The 13940-nt window shown below is 46.5% G+C and overlaps 1 pseudogene; it reads right to left on the reverse strand.

The window, feature by feature from the left end:
• Nucleotides 1-1055: 1055 nt before the first annotated feature.
• Nucleotides 1056-1788, reverse strand: LOC120836799 (annotated as a pseudogene).
• Between the last annotated feature and the right edge of the window lie 12152 nt (nucleotides 1789-13940).

Below are 13940 nucleotides of genomic sequence, written 5' to 3' on the forward strand. Positions count from 1 at the left end.
GTTTCAGCTCTTTGTAACGTCTGAAAAATTTTGTTCAGAGCACAGTTTCCTTTAAAAGAACTCAGTACTTTCCAGTAATTAAAATTTTTGCCAGTATCAGCCAAAAAAAAAAAAACTAACATTGAAACGCATGAATTGGAGTGGAACAGTCAGCCGTTAAACAGTAGGACTTCATGCATCTTCGCATCGAAAAAAGAATTAAAAGTGTTTTCACAAATGAAAGGCATGACAGTGTACTCCTTTGTTCATGTTGGGTTATCGGAAGTGAGAAAACTCTAAAGTTGCTGAATCATAATCAGTTGCAAAGCGTCTCTGCTTCGGAAACGCTGATAAACCGAAACTCAAGCAACTTGATGCTACCAAGATGGCCGCACACACAGTGCTGCCAGGCCACCAAGCAGTTTCGTATAACGTCCATTAGTGAGTTGGCACCAACGTTACTAGATACCTTCAGTTATCAAACTCCCCCGGCGGCGGCCGTCAATGCGTGGCCCATTTTCGTTTCCGCTAGCCAGATGGCGCGGCGGCCACCGTTAGCCCGGTGCCCTGCGCTTCGTAGCGCGACGCGCTGGGTGTTTGTGCAGCAAATGAAATTAGTTGCGAAAACGTTAGGGCGCAAACGAGCTGGTGAAGGTTTAACATAATTTTAGACAAACCCCCCGAGACTGGGGAAAAGACGAAGGCCAAAACAACACAGTCTCAACTCTGTGTGACACTCGGTGTGTTGTGTTGTCCTTCATCTTTTCCCCAATCTCGGGGGTTTGTCTAAAATTAGGGCAATCTTTGCCTTGGAATTGTGTCATGCAATGCGCCTCCGATTTTTGCAGTCATTAGGGACCTCTTCAGACGTTGGGCAGAGGCTCTAAATGAGCGGTATGAACAGGAAAAAGCAGCAGCGGCGAAGCTGCCCGGAAAGTATCACCGCCACTCTTTGCGTACTTGTTACTGAAAACGAAAAATAAGCAAAGCAAAGAAACTTTATTCTCTCGGTGGCGCGAAAAGCACTTAGTGCGAGACACAAAGACGCACACACAATGCAACTGTTGAACGCGGTTTCATGATAGACGAGCTTTTTTGCTGGCGATGGCGACTCTCTCGAGAATTGCAGGCGACGGTTGATATCCCTCGCGTAAGAATGCATCCGCGTGACAAAAAAAAAGAAAATACAACATTTGGCACATGAACGTGGGCTTGTGCTGACCACAACCCAGCCGCGTTACATTGCACTTATCCAGCTTGTCCAGAACCTTCCAAAACAAGTCCCCACAGAGACCTTCCTCATCACGAGAGAGTCAAACTGCTGGGGTGCCTCAGGCTGCCTTCCTTGAAGCTCCGATATATGGTCAAGTATGCGTCAGAACCGACGACAGGAGCTGCTGAACTAATGTTATGCAGGCACAACTGGCACTCTGTGCGCTTGCTCATTTTGTGTACAACATACCCAGATAGGTAATACGCAACACTGTCGTCTGGTGAACCGCTAAAGTAGCTGTGCTCATCATTCATTTGGTCAGGAGTAACACATGGAAATGTCATTTTCAGTAGCCTAGCCTGAATCTCATTGCTCAAGCTAGCTCTGTTTGATCGACGAGCCTCTCCAGCGGTCTTCAATGTGTCCACCACACGAACAAGTACAACATTCGGCTCGCCTTGAACTGCTGCAATCGACCGCTCACCTTGTTCTTTTCGGCGCCTGCTTTTTGCCGGGGACAGTCTGCGAGTAGGGGCTTTGCGCTTCCGTGTCGGTTTAAAAAGATACTTAGGAAGATTCGGGAACAGGCTAGGCATGGCGTCGTGCTTCAGTGCCTATTAGTCGCACGGTATAGCTACCACATCACCACAAACGTTGTGCTCGAAGACCTTCAAGATGTCATTATCGTGGAAGTGAAGGTCGCAAACGGAAGACGAGCTCGAAAGCTTTTTGTCCAGCCTTGGTGCTGCGCGCTTCCAGAGTTCAAGGCGGTCAGCGTCGCTGGCTGTGTGGCCTGAAAAAATGTCTCTTCTCTTCCGCAAATCGCATAGAATCGTCCCCGCTTTTACACCGCTGCACGAGAGCGTGGCATGCTTCATGCAGCTGCAGCACGATGCACAAACATAACACACGCGGCTACGAGCACAAACGTAACCAAACGGAAACACCGCCGCCGCACACTACCCGCAACGTGTTTCACGTGTTGCTATGCCGGGTCGGCCGTGGGGTTTGGCGCCTGCCGGGCAAACTCCGTCGCGCGCGCCCCCAAGCGGAGCACAACAGATAGGCGTCAGGCGGAGCTCCGCAGTTTGAGAACTGAAGAGTATCTAGTAACGTTGGTTGGCACAACGTGGTCGGGCGTGTCGTACGCCCGACCACCAAGCCGATTTTCACGGAGACGTCGCCAGGTCGTCGCCCCTTCCCGTGGCTGTAGACATTGCTCGTCTTACGAACACGAATTGGTAGGAGCTTGAAAAACGCGGAAACGCCAAGCACGAAGTGCGTACTTTTAGTTGAATAGACATGCGTGCAAGTTTATATACTAGGTGCCGAGGTGGCCAATGCGTGGTTTTGCCCGACTTCGAGCCTGAAGAGTGCCTTTGCTGGAGGGGAATCGGCAGCAAACTTTCCGACCTGCAGTGGACCGGCTGCATTACACCAAACGAGGAGTTTCCCCTGGCCTGCCTGAACATTACGATGTTAGAACTATCATTCTTCGAGCTAGACGATAGGAAGCTGCCTATGCCCAAGGATATCCACAAGTCTATGTGGTTAGGAAGTGGATATTCTGCCGGCGGCCGGTACAACCCGGGAAAAATATTGCCGGCAGTTGTCCCCTATTGGGTCTCGTATCAAATGAATTGTCAAAATGACTATATGAAGGTACTGAGTAGCTCAGTGGAAAGGTGTCCGCTTCGCACGCAGCGGACCCAGGTTCGATCCAGAGATTACGCATTTTTTTTTTTTTTTTTTACATTTTGCGGTATTTACATTTTTTTTTTTTTTTTTACAGTTATCAGAGAAAGAAATAGTGTGGACGAGATGTCGCTGAACTAAATGCTTTGGGATTCCCTTTTCGACACTTGCGAACTCAAGTCAAACACTTTCCACAAAATGCAAGGAGCATATAAATCGGGTACCGTCCGCTTTCCGAGGTGCCCGCCACTGTTCTGGGAATTACAGCCAGCCATTGGTCCCGATCCCGTTGGTCATTCGGAAACTTGCGCAGACTCTGCCACACAATGCCACTTTCGGATACAGGACCTGTGAATCAGCTCTTCACGCAACATCTTGGGGCATTTTTTTTCAGAGCCGATCATGGGTATTCACCATGGGCACTCACTACTCATTTTTTAGCTCTTCAATGCACAAAAGAACTCATCTTGAAGAGCAGAACATCGAGCGCTACAAACATAACTGCAAAGCAATCGCATGGCAAACGGTACCCGAAACGCTGTCGACAATGTCGTCTGCTGCGCAAAAAAAAAAAAAAAAAAAAAAAAAAAGAAACAAGAAAAAAAAAAACAAAAAAACGGGGCGTTTGGAGGGGGGGGGGGGGGGGGGGGGAGCGCGGTCGGGTGTCGCCACGTGACTTTTGACACTCTCTCTTCCTTTATATTTGTCCGGCCTCCGTGCGCAGTTTTCGGTTTTGGTTTCGAGCTATTGCGTCTTTTGGCTTTATTAAAAATATACGTGACTCTGTAGCAAAATATTAATTGGGTAGTCGTCTGACACCATATTGAATCGCCTGGCAAAAAATGAAAATATTTTTTGGGGGTGTCATTGTCCGTTTAAGCGATTAAAAGTTGCTGTGTTCATTTAGTGAGCTAGGGCTGAAAAAACTTCCCCCTAGGCCAGACACGTAGCCAGGATTTTGATGGGGGGGGGGGGGGGGCGCCCATGACAAAATGCTGTATGAGGGGGAGGGGGAGAGGAGGCCCCAGCAGAGTGGGAGATTTCAGGGTGGGGAGAGCCCGGGCCCGATGCTCCCCCCCCCCTCCTCCGGCCTACGTGCCTCCCCTAGACCCTACACGCGACACATACATTGCGCTTTGATTCTTAGACATTTAAACGTTCAAACAAAGCTAAGAGAAGGCGAAAATCTAACGCCTGAAAGTTCTCTCGATCTTCCAACACATCTTGGAATCCGAGCAACGCTACGGCAATACGACCGATGCTGCCTCACAGGTGCTGATATCCCAGAGCGATCTTGCGCGAAAAGCGTATAAAGTCTCATTTCTGCAGACTGTCACGTTATACTTGCGTCGGAGGGTGCGAGGAACTCCGAAATCGTAGGCCAGCAGCTGGGCATCATGACTAGCGTGCATCGATGCAACTCGAATCAAAAGCTCTGGGCGCTGCCATTTTACCGGTGGCGTCACAGGTATTGTGAGGTCACGTGAGGAATAGTTAAATTTGCGTACAACATGGCGGCAACCCGGTCGGAGGGGGGGGGGGGGGGGTTCACTTTGGTATTTCCGGTTGCCCAACGCATTTGCGTTGGGCAACGCCAACGCTTTGCGGCGTTTTGCGGCGACTGTCATCGAGGTTCCACGTGTTCGCCGCTTGGGGCGGTTGGGGGATCAACTAACAATTATCATCAGGAGACTTTGTCGTCAAGACTCCACGGTGCTTGAACACGACACCAACGCACAACGACTTCGCCGTGACATCTCGCAGCTATTGATGTGAGTGTACTGTAAACTAATGCGGGACCGCTCATAGGGATTTCTTTTTTTACAATCATTAATTTTTTTAATACACGACCCAAATATTCGTGACAGGCACATGTTAGAGAAGCACAAGATAACAAAATGTTATTATCTTCTTCGACCGCTTTCGGAACACAATTGTATCCTGGATGTAGGACTCGCCCAAGCATCCACCCTAATACCCCTGTCAGACGGGCACGTTAAATGACGAAAATAATCCCTGGAGAAGGGGAACAAGAGGGACAAAGGACAAACACAAATCTCCAAACACAGCTAGGTGACTGGTGCGCGACCGAAAAAGTCCGCCTGGTCCGGGTATCGAACCCGGGACCTCTCCATTACAGGTGGAGCGCTCTACCAATTGAGCTAACCAGGGGTTAGACATCAGTAGAGCAAACGGGTTTTATCAGCCGCCACCAGTCTAACACCAACAAGGGTGAAGCTCGCAATTTAAGGTAATGATTATAATGCAATTAAATGCAAAGGTGCAAGCGAGCTGGACGGTAATGATGAAAATAATGTGTTTGGAGATTTGTGTTTGTCCTTTGTCCCTCTTGTTCCCCTTCTCCAGGGCCGGTTTGCTCATCTTGCGGCTGCGGACGCGGCCGCGGCCAGGAGGGATTTTTACGTCACGTGACCAGCTCCATGGGGACAAGGAAGTACCTAGCGTCCCTGCCTAATGGCGGAGAGATCCGCATCGCTTCAAGCACAAAAGCCTAATTTCGCTCGCAGAAACTGATTGGAGGGACTTTCAACTGGAACCTAATTGACCGCCCCTTTATACTGTAGGAGCGGAAGGTAAAGTTACAGCCAGGGAGGGCAAATAGGAGCCAAAATAAAGAAAAAACCACACGAGATAAAAACGGTAGCAGTATTTTTATATACCTCCGCCGGCGCCGCGCCTCGCGCCTTCTGTTGTGGTCGAGAGTTTAAAGCGCCGGTACTTGTCGTCGCGGCGTTAAAGTTCCGGGTTCAAATCGCGCTAGGGACTTCTTTTTTTTTTTGTATTTTGCGCGTGTCTTACTTTTGAACTGTGATCCTTTTTTGGAAATCATCCACTTGCACTACTGCGCCTTACACGCTTTTACTGTTAGTCCCACCTGTTCAATCAAAACACCGGGAAGAAGAAAAAAAAAAGATCAACGCAAGTTAACGCGCTAATGCAATCATTTCGTAATGTTCATTAAAAGGAAACCAAGCTAACAGCATCAGTATGGCTTTCACACAAGCGGAGCCGAAACAAGCATCCTTTCCCCAGCGTTTACAATTTTATCTGTTTTCAAATAACGCTCTTGCTACGATTCCTTTCAATAACAAGAGACGCCTATTTAGGACTAATAAAAACTGCAATTGTAGCAATTAAAAAAAAAACAAGCAAAAAAAAAAACAAAAAAACTAGCAGCTGTGGATACATTGATTGAGCGAAATCCTACAGGTAAGGCAGCAGGTCAAACGTCTGAGAAAGTAGTAAAACTGAACTAAAAGAGATCATACTTTTACTTGCATGGAATGAGATAAAAAGTATATTTATACTCTTTACATTTTGTTGTGGCAATCGTTTTGTAATATTAACACATTACCTGTTGAATTTTAGTTAGACTAGCAGACAATCATGACCGAATCCAAAAATGAATCAGGCATCGACCATCGCAAACCCTCTCTCTAATGCAAACTCCTAAAATGACTTTGGATCAAGAAATGGAATTAATTATAATTAATTCCATTTGTTGATCCAAGATCCAAACCCTCTCTCTAATGCAAACACCTAAAATGACTTTGGATCAAGAAATGGAAGTAATTATAATTAATTCCATTTGTTGATCCAAAGTCAGTTTAGGTGTTTGCATGAGAGAGAGGGTTTGCGATGGTCGATGCCTGATTCATTTTTGCATTTGGTCGTGATCGTCTGCTATTCTACTAAAATTCAACAAGTAATGTGTTAATATTACAAAACGATTGCCACAACAAAATGTAGAGTATAAATATACTTTTTATCTCATTCCATGCAAGTAAAAGTATGATCTCTTTTAGTTCAGTTTTACTACTTTCTCAGATGTTTGACCTGCTGCCTTGCCTGTAGGATTTCGCTCAATCAATGTATCCACAGCTGCTAGTTTTTTTTTTTTGCTTGTTTTATTTATTTATTTTTTTTAATTGCTACAACTGCAGTTTTTATTAGTCCTAAATAGGCGTCTCTTGTTATTGAAAGGAATCGTAGCAAGAGCGTTATTTGAAAACAGATAAAATTGTAAACGCTGGGGAAAGGATGCTTGTTTCGGCTCCGCTTGTGTGAAAGCCATACTGATGCTGTTAGCTTGGTTTCCTTTTAATGAACATTACGAAATGATTGCATTAGCGCGTTAACTTGCGTTGATCTTTTTTTTTTTTCTTCTTCCCGGTGTTTTGATTGAACAGGTGGGACTAACAGTAAAAGCGTGTAAGGCGCAGTAGTGCAAGATGATGATTCCCGAAAAAGGATCACAGTTCAAAAGTAACACACGCGCAAAATACAAAAAAAAAAAAAAGAAGTCCCTAGCGCGATTTGAACCCGGAACTTTCACGCCGCGACGACAAGTACCGGCGCTTTAACCTCTCGACCACAGCAGAAGGCGCGAGGCGCGGCGCCGGCGAAGGTATATGAAAATACTGCTACCGCTTTTATCTCGTGTGGTTTTTTCTTTATTTTGGCTCGTATTTGCCCTCCCTGGCCGTAACTTTACCTGCCGCTCCTACAGTATAAAGGGGCGGTCAATTAGATTCCAGTTGAAAGTCCCTCTAATCAGTTTCTGCGAGCGAAATTAGACTTTTGTGCTTGAAGCGATGCGGATCTCTCCGCCATTAGGCAGGGACGCTAGGTACTTCCTTGTCCCCATGGAGCTGGTCACGTGACGTAAAAATTCCTCCTGGCCGCGGCCGCGTCCGCAGCCGCAAGATGAGCAAACCGGCCCAGGGATTATTTTCATCATTACTATCCAGCTCGCTTGCACCTTTGCATTTAATTGCATTATAAACGTTAAATGACATTTAAGCAAAATGGCATTACAGCTCGGCCAATCCGCGTGTTTAATACGCCATGCTGCGCGTGCACGCGCCACGTGCAGAACCAGGATCACGAGCTGATTCGCCGTGCAGTGAATGCCATTCGATTAAAATGACATTTACTTTCCCGTCTGAGATGTTTTGGTGGCGCCCTCCTATGGTTCCCCCTTGTGACGTCATTACCTTGCAAACAACAAGTTCGATGGTGTTTGTAAATAGCATGGTGGAAGCTTGAAATCATTGCGCTCTCAAAGGAACACTGCCAACACCGTCAAAATTAAAGTTCTTTCATTCCTCTTATTTCCGTTGATGATAAATCCCCTTTCCGACGTCATGGTCAGCGTTCGGCCAATAGTGGAAGGCCGACCACAGCGACGCTTTCGGTCGCGCACGGGGCTAACACTGGCGGCCATATCCGTGTGCGCTGCTGCTGAGCGCGTGCTGACGGCGAGCTTCCGCAGTCCTTTTGGAGCGCGCGTTTAGTACCATCAAAGTTGCCGGTCTTAGCAGGCTATTAATGTGAGCTCGTTCTGAGCATGCGCTCTAAACATCGCCCTCAAATATGGCGTCCAGTGAATACCTCCTATAAGATTATGTATCATATAGTTCTCGAACTACAAACCCCACAAAGATAGCTTCGGTGTGATTCGCACGTTCCAACTACATAGATGTCGACTTGCGGATTTGAAGAAATGAAAAGCACACGAAATTTCTTCAATGTTTCTTTTTTTTTTTTTTCTGGCGGATTGACATGTTGACGGGGAGAAAAAAGAACAATTTATGTAAACTATTTACGATCTATAAGACGTTAAAACGCCTATGAAAAAAAAGTTTTTTTGAAGAATAATTTGGTTGGTACACGTGTACCAAAAAATTAAATTTACGTGAAAAAGATATTTTTAGTGCAAAATTGATGGCGCGAGATTTATTTTAATCTTGTCGTGCAAAGTCCATGACGTCACGGAATGGTGATACACTCTTTCCACCTCAACAAGAAGCCAAGCCGATCCACCTCTCCTCCACCTGCCCGAAATGCCGAGACAGTAAACAAGGGGAAAGGAGGTGATTCCCGACTAAATCGCGTCTCGCACTGTCAATATTGCACTAAATCTTTTTTTTTTCGTGTAAAATTACTTTTTCGACACGCGTGTCAGAGCCAAACTGTTTAAAAAAATATTTTTTTTTCTTCTTAGGTTCTTTTTAAGAATGAGTAAGTATCTGTGAATCGCAGAATAGACCCTTTTTAAAACCCCACAAGCTACAATAGCGGTCACCATTTCTTAGGCAGGAAGCGCGCCATTGGATACTAGTCCTCGCCGAACTCTGGCGTAGCACTCGTTCTCGATACAAGCCGGGCCGAGTTCACGCCGAAAACTCACGCAGCCGTCGTGTTCACCACATGTTCAGAATACTCGATCAAACAAAACCACACTCAAATAATTGGCGCAGTAGATACTAGATGGCGCGTTCTTTCGAAAAGGGACGAATAACCCTTTTTAAAAAGTGTGAGACATCTAGTTTTCTAGACGCAGCTACACTATAGTAGCTGCATCAAGCAAATTCTTTGGGCTGCGTAAAATGCTGCATCTTTTTTAAACAAGTGATTTTTCGTTTTTGTTCCTTGCGCAGATTGGTCAAAACAGCGCCATCTGGGATTCATCGCCTGCTCATTAAAAAAAGATGGCAGACGAAAGGATCCCTTTGGTCGGGCGAGAGCCCTGCTTTGTATTCTCTGCAATGCACGAATATAATTCGAGGGAGACTCGAAAATGTTCTTCCTTCTTCACTCTCGAGTGTACCACTCATTACAGCGTCCTCGCTAATGTTTCTTGAGAACGGGCGCGGGCGAGCGCTTCAGACGTAACCTGGAGCTCTGGCGGTGAGGGGGCACCGAAAGCAGACGAACGCCCCCGCCTGCTTTCATCGCATTAATTTCTGAGATTTGCAACAATGGCCTTACTTCGATGGTTTCGTGGTAAAACGCGAAAGCAAGCGAGGAGCAAATGCCGTTCTCTTTAGGCGGGCATCACGGGTAATTATATTCGACGTGCGTAGCTCGCGCCGCTTTTGTTTGGTTTTGTTTTAGGGGCAGGAAACAAAGAGAGGTCAGAGGACAACAAAAAACCATAAACGAAACATGAAAAAACAAACAAATAAAAATAAAACCGGCGTCGGTTCGTTTTCGAAGCAGGTATCGGCGGAGGGTGCGCGCATTTTTCCGGCATCTGTCTCCTTCTTCGCCGCGAAACCGGGATGGTGAATTAAAACGGAGCAGACAAAAAAAAAAAAAAAAAAAAAAAAAAAAAAAAACTTAACAAAAACCGTGTTACGATGTTTCTCAACTTTTGTTCCTCGTTTATGAAAGGCTCGCATGCCCGAATTCATTATTTCCGCTCGGGATGGCGAGCCCAGCAGCCGTGGTCGGGAGGCTGCTCGTGCTGTAACTACATGAGACTCGCTTCTTTTTTTTCTTTGCAGTTCGGTTATTCTTAATTAGGTTAACAGTGGGGGTAGAGGCTACGCAGAGGCTGGACCAATCAACTGACAAGTGTTGCAGTCACGTGGTGTGCTCTCACCTTAAGCAAATAAATGAAGAGCGCCGGTGAAGAGGCCAATCGCGTGGCTTTAGGTTAAAAAAATGATTGGTCCAGCGCTCATGTTGTTTCCTTTCCGCTATCAGCTTTGAGATTAACGAGCCGTAGTCTATATTGTTTAGCGTTCTGTGCTACTTTTTGTTCTGCTTTCTTCTTCCCTTTCTTTTCGTTTCTTTATCTCTTTCCCCTTCCCACTGATACTGTCTTTTTTTTTTTCTTTCGTCCTGCCGCTTTGTTTTTCTCTCGAGTTTGGAGTCTGGTGACAGGGCATAATTTAACGGGCTTTCCGGAAAGCGAAAATCTCATTTTATTGCACGCTAAATTAAAGAAGCAAATTCGCTAAAACAAAAAAGGAACTGTAAAATATTTTGAAATTGTTCTGTAAGAATTAATATAGCACCTAAGTTTGTGGGAGGCGGTGAAGAAGAGCAAATACCAAACATCGCTTGGCTGTTCAGAAGAGAAATAACAACGCAACCTTTATTTGTTTGATTTTTGGTGCTCCTCTGTTTTTGTCTGCTCTTGTCGCTGAATGAAATGTTTTTTTTTTTCTCTGTCAAACATTTTTAGTGTGGAGGAGGCCTCAATTAAAACACACTTTTGGATTTAGGAGCCCTCGAAAAATATCCGTTCATGACGGGAGTTCGGGGGTGACAAAACATGTGCTTGCAGTCGTTTAAGCTGTATAATTAGGCCCTGTAAATACTTCATGTACACTAACGCTTTGATTTCACTGTAAATGGTCTGAAGAATTCGGGTTCTATGCGTATCGCGCTGTGATTTACTACAGCGGTGTTGCTAGGTTTGGAGTGAAAATATAATTAAATAATCTACATCAATAATAAAAAAAAAAAAACGGTTTTGGGCAAGCTACGGTGGCGTTCGCAGACGGAGCATTCTCATACGGTCCCACAACGATGCTCGCCGACTTGTAAGTATTGTCATAGCCTGTCTACACTCACAAAGCCTGGAAGTTCGACGACGGAGCCATAGATTGCCCGGTCGCTGATTTGGAGCGCGAGGATCTGGTAGCACTGAGCATCTAAAATCCATTTCTCGGGAAACCTGGACGTCAGCGCAGAGCTTTTGAGGCGGCGAGGACCCGAAACAGATTTGTTCGCTCGGGAGAACTGTGTTTCGGCACCTCTCCGCAACGGGGCGCCAGTAACGTGGCTCTCCTCTTATTCGTTGACTGCAGCTCCACATTTTCCATTTCGGCGGCCGCTTCTCGAGGCGACCTGCCTGGCTTAGTCAGTATATAGGAAGCTATGGTACTGTGAACAGATGGCGCAACGTGAAGTAAGAGAGGATGCGGCGCATTGTTTGATTATCTCCGTACAAAAAAATGGTGAGGTCTGGGGGATTTAAATACCTCTTCTCCCATTTAGTGTATTAGAAGAACTATCAAATTTTGAAAATCGTACATTTCGGAGTCGCGCACCGCGCTGAGGAAGCGTAGTCCAGAACTTTCGGAAGACCGTCTGCTAAGCTCGGCGCCGGGGCACCCTCGACGCGTTCGGCATTTCTCGGCTGCACTGCGCAGACGGCATGTACCGTCTGTGTATGCGGCCGTAGATTGCTTAAAACAGGTTCTTCGTTTTTCTTTTTTTTTCATCCGTTGATATTTTCACTCCAAGCTTCCACCGCGTAATCGCACGTCTGTAGCAAATCGCCAGAGCGATGCGTTGAAATAAAAAAACTATTTTTGGAGGCCGTTTAAACTGGATTGGAAGCGCTAGCGTACATGCTAGTAACACGTGGCAACAACTACCCATGTCCGGTTTTACAGTACTACCTAGACTGAACTCTACAAACGTGAATAATGTTATTCGTATTCTCTAGTGTCTCTTGATTTCGTGGCGCCTCCAACAGCTCGGCCGGGGTCACGTGGTTTATGGGCAGCATTAGCAATAGAAGGAGGAAACAAAAGCGTCGATTATTTGCAAAAGTCTCCGCCTTGCAGCCCGTTGCCCTTCTCTCCACACGACAACGGACGCTTGCGTACGTGCCCACACTCTGCGCAGGCAGGAGGCATCTGCCATTACATTGCATAACCATAGCCTCCTCTATACTCACGAAGCCTGGCACTTTGACGGCGGAGCCACGGAGTGCCCGGTCGCAGATTTGGAGCTCGAGGACCTGGTAGCACGGAGCATCAAAGAGCCATTTCTCGGGGAACCTGGACGTCAACGCAGAGCTTTTGAAGAGGCGAGGGCCCGAAACCTACTTGTTCGCTCAGGAGAAGTGTGTTTCGGCGTCTCGCCGCAGCGGAGTACCTGTCACGTGGCTCTCTTCTCACCCGTTGTCTGCCGCTCCACCTTTTTCAATTTGGAGGCTTCTTCTCGTGGCGATCTACCAGGCTTTATCAGTATATAGGAGGCTATGGCATAACTACTCATAGTTTAGGTTGCACCCTTTCTTAAAACGAGGCTCGTTCTGCGACGTAGCTGCCGCCTATCGGATTTAATGCAAACTATTGGAAAGGGCCGTCGTGATAGGCAGTTGTATGCAGCGGATTTGCCGTCCGCTTTTCTTTGATAGACCCGTATGATTAAAGTCTCTTATACTTCTTTTACAAGTAACGACAACCAATAAAAATGACAAAGCACATTCCACCGGAACAAAATTGTGTCATTCAGTTCATACCTCTGCTGTGCGTCACCATTCGCTTCCTAAATCTGCACCATCACGTAGTCGGCGCTTCAAAGGATATCGCTACTTGTAGAAAACTTATCTAAGAACTTTACGTACAATTACTGCGAGAACAAAGCACAAAAGGACAAACATTTTGCGTCTGCCGCTGTTTAAACTACAGCGTCCCAAACATTAAAAGTTTGTACTCATTTAGAAAAAAAAAAAAAAAAAAGGAACACATGGCAATGCTAGAGGGCCTGATCTGAGGGACGCTGCCTTCATAGGAAACAAACTATTTAGCTTGCGTGAAATCCCGCTTGACCTACCGGCACAATGCCCTTATTTGATTTTAATTGCCATCATCACCAGTACCACGACCCAAATAAAAATGAGCTATGTGCGCACACTATTATACGATATCAACTTTGTGTATGTGTTTCCTAGCTTTCTGTCTTTCCTTTACCTCGCCCCCGTGCAAAGTAGGATACCATGACCCAAGTGCACGGCTGATCACTTTGTCTTTCAAGAAACAATCTTCCTTCTCTCACTAGCTGAACCCGCCGCTTCTTTCTCGCTTACCAAGATGAAAACTTCAGAGGTAACTGCCTTCTAAGGTCGCTGGCGAAGTGCGGACTGTTTGTAAACTCCCCTCAGCTGTCCATGAAAAGCGAGAAACTTCGCCCGAAAATAACCACGGTACCTGTTTTTGTTTCTTTAAATTTCAAGTTTCGAGACCACCGGTGGCATGCCACCAAAGTTCACTTTGGCGTAGCCATTGCCTGAAAACGTACACGCAATCTCGAACGTCCCTCCAGTGGTTCGCGTCGTTCTGAGCGCCGAGCTCCACACCGCACGCGAGACTCCATAGCTCGTAGTTTTCGAGCCAAGCGTTCGAGCCCCAGTTTCTCGTCGCTCGTCCATTAATTAGCTGCACGGGAGAAAGGGGGGGGGGGGGGGGGGGAAGGGGGGCGGTGATGCCTCTGGCTCGCG

Source organism: Ixodes scapularis, unplaced genomic scaffold (assembly GCF_016920785.2).
Source record: "Ixodes scapularis isolate PalLabHiFi unplaced genomic scaffold, ASM1692078v2 PGA_scaffold0__279_contigs__length_252992795, whole genome shotgun sequence".
Taxonomy (NCBI): Eukaryota; Metazoa; Arthropoda; class Arachnida; order Ixodida; family Ixodidae; genus Ixodes; species Ixodes scapularis.